The sequence below is a fragment of the Kogia breviceps genome, chromosome 12, assembly GCF_026419965.1.
Source record: "Kogia breviceps isolate mKogBre1 chromosome 12, mKogBre1 haplotype 1, whole genome shotgun sequence".
Lineage (NCBI taxonomy): Eukaryota > Metazoa > Chordata > Mammalia > Artiodactyla > Physeteridae > Kogia > Kogia breviceps.
This window is the reverse complement of record NC_081321.1, coordinates 7,908,782-7,917,551: the sequence shown is the minus strand read 5'-3', so window position 1 is coordinate 7,917,551 and position 8,770 is coordinate 7,908,782.

Below are 8,770 nucleotides of genomic sequence, written 5' to 3'. Positions count from 1 at the left end.
AAGGAAGTGATGGAGGGAGGGAAGGAACTCATTCTGTAGCGTTCACAGTGCTGGAAGCTTTAATGGTTACCGCAAGCCTGCGAGGAAGCAGTCATTATCTCTGTTATCTCTGTTTTACGGAGGAAGGCACTAAAGTGCAGACGTAACCTGCCCAGCACCACGTAGAAACTGTCAAAGCCAGAACTTTAATCTAGCCTTTCTAACTCTAAACTCCAGATGCTTTTCACTCAACAACAGTGCCTTTTCACTTGGGCAGGAAGGAGAGTATGTAGAAACATAAGTAAAGGATGAAGCCAGTCACACGAAAGCTAATCAGACACATCACCCCCCTACAGTGTGTGCCTGAACCGTCTCCATCGGACTAGACCTAGAGGTTGGCAGTTTCCTCAGATCCAGGGCCTGGCTCCTTTCCCTCACCCCTTTAGAAGACATACCAACCTCGGGATAAAAGACTGACGTACCCTCCTGGGTGATCTAACCATGGATGTCAGTGTAATACTCTGTTTCATCAAATCTAAGGTGAAACAGAAGACGGTTTGAAATTTTATCCACCTGCACATTGTACTTTTTAAGAACCCTATAGAAAGTAATGGATAAACCATACTGTTCTTCATGGAAACTCAAACAACTGGACTCTTTGATTGATCATACATTTTCTGACCAGACTTGATGGTAAATATTTTCCTATATTATGCTTTCTGTGTCCTTATAAACCGTTGGTCAGTTTTAAGGTAGGTGGAGACACTGAGTCAATTTCTATCAAAATTAAGTATGGGATCCTTTTTTTTTTTTTTTTTTTTAATTGGTCACAGCATGCGGCATGCGGGATCTTAGTTCCCTGACCAGGCATCGAACCCTCGCCCCCTGCACAGAGTCTTAACCGCTGGACCACCAGGGGAGTCCATAGGATCCTTTTTTATATCAGGGATGATCTGTATTGTGGGTCACAACCTCTTTTGAGACATCCTTACAGGCTCTCTGTTTTTCTCATACGGCAGCTTCCATGCAGACAATGAACTATCACAATGCCCTTTAAATACCACCTTCTACCTCATATTCTTCTACAACACACGGGCAAAAACACAGCATTAAAAAATAGAATAATTCCTCAACTGCACGGCTTATAAGGCACCTTTATATATATATCACAACAGTCAGGTTTCCTTTACAACAGTGGTTTTCACTTGGGGATAATTTTGTCTCCCACTCTCCAGGGACGTTTGGCAATACTGGGAGACATTTTTGGTTGTCACAACTGGTGGTAGGGGGTGTAGTAGGGTGAATGCTACTGGCATCTGGTGGGTAGAGGCCAGTGATACTACAGTGAACAGGACAGTCCTCCACCACAAAGAATGACTCAGCCCTAAATGTCAGTAGTGCTGATGCTGAGAAACCAGGCATCATAGTTTCCTCATAATGTTCCAGGAAAACTTGAAGCTGATCAAGAATGCATGGGAATCAACTGGTGGTCGGGGAGAAAGATAGATACACCCAACTATTACGGTAGCAGGAAAGCCATCACTAAATATTTCAGTACTTTGCAGATTATAAGATAATATAAATGAAGAGGAGTTAATCTTTATGGCTGGAGCAGATGTTAGTTGATCTAGTGTTTGTACAGTGGAAGAATAGTGAGGCCATAAAAGTTTGAGACGGGCATAGCCGACCAAAAGCAGAGCTGCTCCCGGAAGCTGTGACTCCAGACAAGGTAAATTCGCCAAGGGAGGAAGTCAGCCTGGGAAGAAGACTGGAGATGTATAGGTGGAAAGATGCTGGAAGAATTACTGGCCACAGTTCACGTTTGGCTGAGGTAATAGAGAGCACAGTGTGTTTTTCAAAGTGCTCTGTGACTTTTTCCCTCAAGACAAACTGGTGGTGAAGGCTTAGAATTTTGTACATTAGAGCAATTTAAAATTACTTCAAATTCTAGCAAGTCTAAATATTAATACGTTCTAAAATAAATCAAAACCAGAAATGTGCATGACCCTTGTTCAATGATTCCTTCTTTCATGATTTATAATTTCATTTAGGTAGGTGACAGTAGAATGTAGGATTTCAATATAATCCATGAAGAGAGTAAGGAAGAACTGGAGCAGCACCACATTTTAGTAGTATGTAAAATTATTTTAACTGGATTCTCTAAATTCCTTGGCATTCTGTATTCAGCTTTGTTGTTGATATTTAGTATTATTGTTTTCCTAGCTCTGGTGAGAACAAATTGCTACACTGTTCTTGGAAAGGACATCCTAGAGATTCTTGAAAGTCAGAGCATCTGACATTATGCTTGTGAAAGGTAGAGAAATCCCTAAATTCAAGAACAAATTACATTATGCCAAGGAGAGAGTATGGTGTGAGAGAATTGGTGTCACTAGGTACCTCTGGGCATGTATAACTTTGATAAAAATAAAATTATAAAATAATTATGTCTTTTAGTTTTTAAAAATGGGCTATAACCAGATGCCAAAACGCCATTCAACCAATTTCCCACTAAAAAACTAAAAATGGGAGAAAATATAAAAACTTATACTAGTACTAATATTAAGAATTATATCCAATGATATCATTGTTTATGACTTTTTTAGCCACATATGTATTTTTGCTTTTATTTAGTAAAATATTTCAGTGTTTTTCTTTTTGAACTATTGTTACCATAATTAGAAAATCCTTCCCCACCCCAGGGTTATGTGGTTTTCTGTAAATATTCTCCATAGTTCCTCTAGTATTTATGGATGGATTGTTTATTCTTAAAATCTTAACCCGTCTGTATGATGTTGGCTATTGGTTTGAGACAGCAATTGTTGAATCAAATTAAGAAAACAGGCTTTAATTTTTGTTGAAAGAGTTTATCAGGAGACACTTAAAAAATAATCCAATAGGATACTTGATTCTTGATTTACTCATAATCAGGCAGATAAAAAAAGTAATAATACCTATAAATGGAGTTTGGGGAAATTCGAATATAACAATTTTATGAAATTATTAATTTTTCTTAGGTGTGGTGATATTATTGGTTTTTCTGGAGAAGTCCTTATTCTCAGGAAATATATGCTAAAGTATTTAGAGGCAAAGTGTCACAATGAGGTAATTTCAAATGATTCAGCAAATAAAAATGTATATATCTATATCTATCTTGATTTATCTTTATTTCATTTTTAGATTTATATATATGTAGATCAGGTACAAATGTAGCAAAATATTACAATATATGAATTTAGGTGAAAGATACGTGGATATGCTTTGTACTGTTCCTTAAAGTTCTCAAGATTTGAAAACCTTCAAGATAAAAACTCGGGAAAATTGCTTATCAGCAATATATGTTAAATGTTATCAAATGAATTTTCATCACCTGTAACAATGATTACATAAAATTTCTCCTTTTATTTGTAGAAGGGATCAATTATATTTGAACATTTTCAAGTGCTGAATTATCCATACATTCCTAATGTTTGATAGTACTTGCTCATAAAACTGTTTGGTATTGGATTTGTTTGGGTGTAGAATATTGATGACCATTCATTTTTTAAATGTTATTGATTTATTTTGATCTTTCAATTTATTCATAAGTTGATTTTAGGCATGGATATTGTCCTTGATAATCATCTACTTTAATCATACTTTCAAAAAATTAAATTTATGGAATTGATTTATAATGCTGAAATGTCCATATCTCAGTTGTACCTTTTTCTCATTCCTAATATTTTATATTGGTGTTTTCTCAATTTTATGATTAAGTTTGCCAGAAATTCATCTAAATTCTTAGTCTTAAAAGAACTAGCCACAGATTTCAAAGAGTCATACATTAGCTCTTTTATTCTTTCTTAATTTATTGATTGTTCCTTTGGTCTTTACTCTGCTTTTTGCCTTCTTTCCTTTTGTTCATTTATTTTTTTCTCTCTATTGGAGGATGTCAAGAATTAAGATTGTAAATTTTCAAATCTCCCACAAAACTGAAATGCTTCCTTGCACCAATCACTTCCCAGCCTAAGAAAACATGCCTTGAGGGCAAAGTAAAGCAAGTAACAAAGGCTGTGACTTCAGCTTCCCACACTAGTTCAGAACTGTGGTGAGCTAGTCTGAGTCTTGAGAAGAATATCCTTCACCTAAACTAGGTTGACTTGAATAGCTCTCACAACAAAGGTGGCAGATAGGTTTCCCTTTATTTTCCAATTCTTATCAGTTGGTAGTGGCTTCTTGAAGTTCTATACCATGGAAGATTCTAAGACTGAAGGAGAATTCAGTGGGACAGTGTGTCTTGCTATGTTAACAATGTCATGAGCTTGAGAATGGATTATGGTAGCGATATTTGACATTTCCTAACCTAAAACCAAAGCAAGTCAAGAGGACTTTTCTATCTAATTCTATCCCAAAGATTGAACCCAAAATCTTACTACTTTGATGAGATGAAAGGCCATACTTATTATTTAAAATAAAAGCAGAGATTTGCAAGAAACAGAGCAAGAATAGGACAATGTTTGTCCTAATGCCTATTTTGTACAATTCTTCTGGGACATCCTTGGTCACTTTCCACTTTATGGGACATATAAAGACCCCACCAAATGCAAATCAAAACCACAATGAGATATCACCTCATGTGGAAACAGTATGGAGATTCCTCAAAAAATTAAAATATAACTACCATGTGATCCAGCAATTCCACTTCTGTGTTTATATTCAAAGGAAATGAAATATCTCAGAGATATCTGCATTCCCATGTTCATTGCATCATTATTCACAATAGCCAAGATATGGAAACAACCTAAGTGTCCATTGACTGATGTATGGATAAAGAAGTTGTGGTAAATATATATATCTGTCTATCTCATAGAATATTACTCAGCCATAAGAAAGAGAAACAATTCCATTTACAATAGTGTCAAGTAGAATAACATACTTAGGAATCAACTTAACAAAAGAAGTACAGGATTTGTACGCTGAAAACCACAAAACATGAATAAAAGAAATTTTAAAAGACTTAAGTAAATGAAAAAAATTCTTATGCTCATGGATTGGAAGACTTAATATTGGTAAGATGGCAGATTGGTAATATGTGCAAGCTGCTCTTAAAATTCATATGGAAATTCGAGGGACCCAGAATAATGAAAACCTTATTAAAAAGGAACAAATTCAGAGGATTCACACATATCAATTTCCGAAACAAAAATTAATAGAGAGCAACAGTAATCAAGACAGTATGTTACTGGCTCAAGGATATACAAATACACCAGAATTGAGAGTCTAGAAATAAACTCTTACGTTTTTTGGTCAATTGATTTTTGACAAAGGGGTCCAAATCATCCAATAGGAAAAGAATAGTTTTTTTTTTAACACAGTGTTGGGATATCTACCTGCAAAAGAATGAAGTTGGACTCTCCTCACACCATATAACAAAATTAATTCAGAATGGATCATAAGCATAAGTTTAAGAATGAAAACTATAAAACCCTTAGGAGAAAACATAGTGGTAAATATTTGTGACCTTCGTTATGCAAAGCCTTCTTAGATATGATACCAAAAACACCAGTGACAACAATAACAAAAAAATTGAACTTAATTAAAAATAAAAACTTTTCTGGACATACTGATGGCCAGCAAGCACATGAAAAGATGTTCAACATCACTACTTATTAGAGAAATGCAAATCAAAACTACAGTGAGGTACCATCTCACACCAGTCAGAATGGCCATCATTAAAAAGTCTACAAATAATAAATGCTTGAGAGGGTGTGGAGAAAAGGGAACCCTCCTACACTGTTGGTGGGAATGTAAATTGGTACAGCCACTATGGAGAACAGTATGGAGGTTCCTTAAAAAACTAAAAATACAGTTGCCATATGATCCTGCAATCCTACTCCTGGGCATATATCTGAAGAAAATTATAATTTGAAAAGATACCTGCACCCCAATGTACACTGCAGCACTATTTACAATAGCCAAGACATGGAAACAACCTAAATGTCCATCAACAGATGAATGGACAAAGATGTGGTACATATATGCAATGGAATACTACTCAGCCATTAAAAAGAATGAAATAATGCCATTTGCAGCAACCTGGATGGACCTAGAGATTATCATACTAAGTGAAGTTAAGTCAGAAAGAGAAAGACAAATACCATATGATATCACTTATATGTGGAATCTAAAATATGACACAAATGAACTTATCTATGAAACAAACAGACTCACAAACATAGAGAACAGACGCGTGGTTGCCAAGAGAGTGGGCTGGGGGAGGGATGGATTGGGAGTTTGGGATTAGTAGATGTAAACTATTATGTATAGAATGGATATTGGGACTTCCCTGGTGGCGCAGTGGTTAAGACTCTGTGTTCCCAATGCAGGGGGCCCAGGTTCAATCCCTGGTCCGGGAACTAGATCCCACATGCATGCTGCAGTTAAGAGTTTGCATGCCCCAACTAAGAAGCCCATGTGCCGCAACTAAGACACGATGCAACCAAATAAATAAATATATACATATAAAAAGAATGGCTAAACAACAAGATCCTACTGTACAGCACAGGGAACTATAGTCAATATCCTGTGATAAACCATCATGGAAAAGAATATGAAAAAGAGTGCAGATGTATGTATAACTAAATCATTTTTCTGTACAGCAGAAAATAACACAACATTGTAAATCAACTCTACTTCAATAAAATAAATTTAAAAAACCATTTTCTATTTCAGAGGACACTATCAAGAAAGTAAAAAAAACCCCCACATTATGGGGGAAAATATTTGCAAACATGATAAGAGACTTGTATCCAGAATATATAAAAACCTCAAAACTCAATAATAAAATGGCAAAAAACCCCAGTAAAAATGGGCAAAGAATTTGAATAGACATTTCTCCAAAGATGTACATATCACCAATAAGTACATGAAAAGAGCTCAACATGATTAGTCATTAAGTAAATGAAAATCAAAAACACAATGAGATATCACTTCATACCCCCAGGATAGCTGTATAATCAAAAAGATGGCTAATAACAGGTGCTGGGGAGGATGTAGAGAAGTTGGAACCCTCATACATTGCTGGCTGGAATGAAAAATGGTGCAGTTGCTTTGGAAAACTGTTTGGCTGTTCCTTGAAAAATTAAATATACAGTTACCATATGACCCAGCAATTCCAATCCTGGATATGTACCCAAGAGAACTGAGAATACATGTTCACACAAAAACTTGAGCACAAATGCTCACAGCAGCATTACACATGATTTTTTCAAGCCAAAGATTGGAAATAACCCAAATGTCCATCAACTGATAAATGGATAAACAAAATGTGATCTACACATGCAGTGAATTTCTTCTTTCACTCAAAAGATATTTTACAGAACTTTTAAACTTAAAATTTAAAATTAGTTTCTCTTGCTTTATGCTGAGAGATCATGTTATGATCTGTTCAATGTATAATTTCTTCAACTAATCTTCTGGCAAAATATTAAATGATTACAAATACTTCAGGCACACTAAAAAAGAAGGCATATTGTTTTGGAGCATACATAATTTTGTAAGTGTTGATTAAATCAAACATGCTAATTATACTACTCAGCTCTCTTAATATTTATGTATTGCTTATTTTACCTGTCAGAGAGTGACATATGTTAAATGTCCCAGTACATTTGTGTTTCTGTAATTTTCCTCTTGTGTTTCTATTGTGTTTTGCTCTATATATGACTATATAGTGTTTGTGAGCAAAATCACATGACTCATATCATGTGATTTTACTGATAAACACTACTTTATCATATGATAAAGGTGCACCTTTATCAATAAAATAGTGGTTTTGAACCTACTTACTGTTTTTTGCTTTAGGTTATATTTTGCCCAGGATTAACCGTTGTTTTCTTTTTCTTTTTATTTCTTGGTATTTCTTTGCCTATCTTTTTGCTTTCAAGTTTTTTAGCCATTTTGGTTTGAGTACGTTTTATAAACAGCATGATTGTGTGTATATGGGTGTGTGTGCATGGGTGCATGTGTGTTTAACCAGTTTGAGAACAACTGTCTTTTAACAGGGAAGTTTAAGAAGTTGAACCTATTTTCATTATTATTAACATACATGTTGTGATACTATGCTAAATATATGTTTTCTTTTTATTCTTCATTGTTTTCTGTTTTACTATGTTTTGTTTTGTTTATATCTTCTTCAATAACTTTCAAAACTGTTAACTTCATATCTCAATTTTTGACTAAATAAATCACAGAAAAATGGTACATTTAATCATAAACATAAAACCATATGTACATTGAAAAACATCATGAACAAACTAAAGGACAAACAACGAACTGGGAAAATATTTGCAGCAAACATGATATATATCTGCAATATGAAGAAGTCATAAAAAATGGGTATAATAGTCAAAATTGTGTTTAGCTACAAGAAACAGAAAAACCTACCAACATAGCTTAACAAGTAAAAGAACTGTTTTATTCAGGTAAAAAAGATGTCCCATGGGAATCGGTCCAGGGCTGATACATTGGCTCCAAACATCACCAATGTCCAAGGCATAAGCCTTTGGCTCAGACATTCTTAGCATGTAGCTTTTACATTTTTTGTTTTCAAAATGACTACTGTATCTCCCAGTAGTTCGAGAAGGAAGAAGGCAGAATTTGGAGAATGCACTAGAAGACTTATTTCTCACATCAACAAGGGAGAGTGGAAGTCAAAATTTAGCTTTTGCCCTATATCCATAGTAGAGTCAAGTAAGGGGGGATGCAAATGAAGTTTGGGTCTGCCAAAATAGTGTCTGCCATACAGACATAGAGTAGA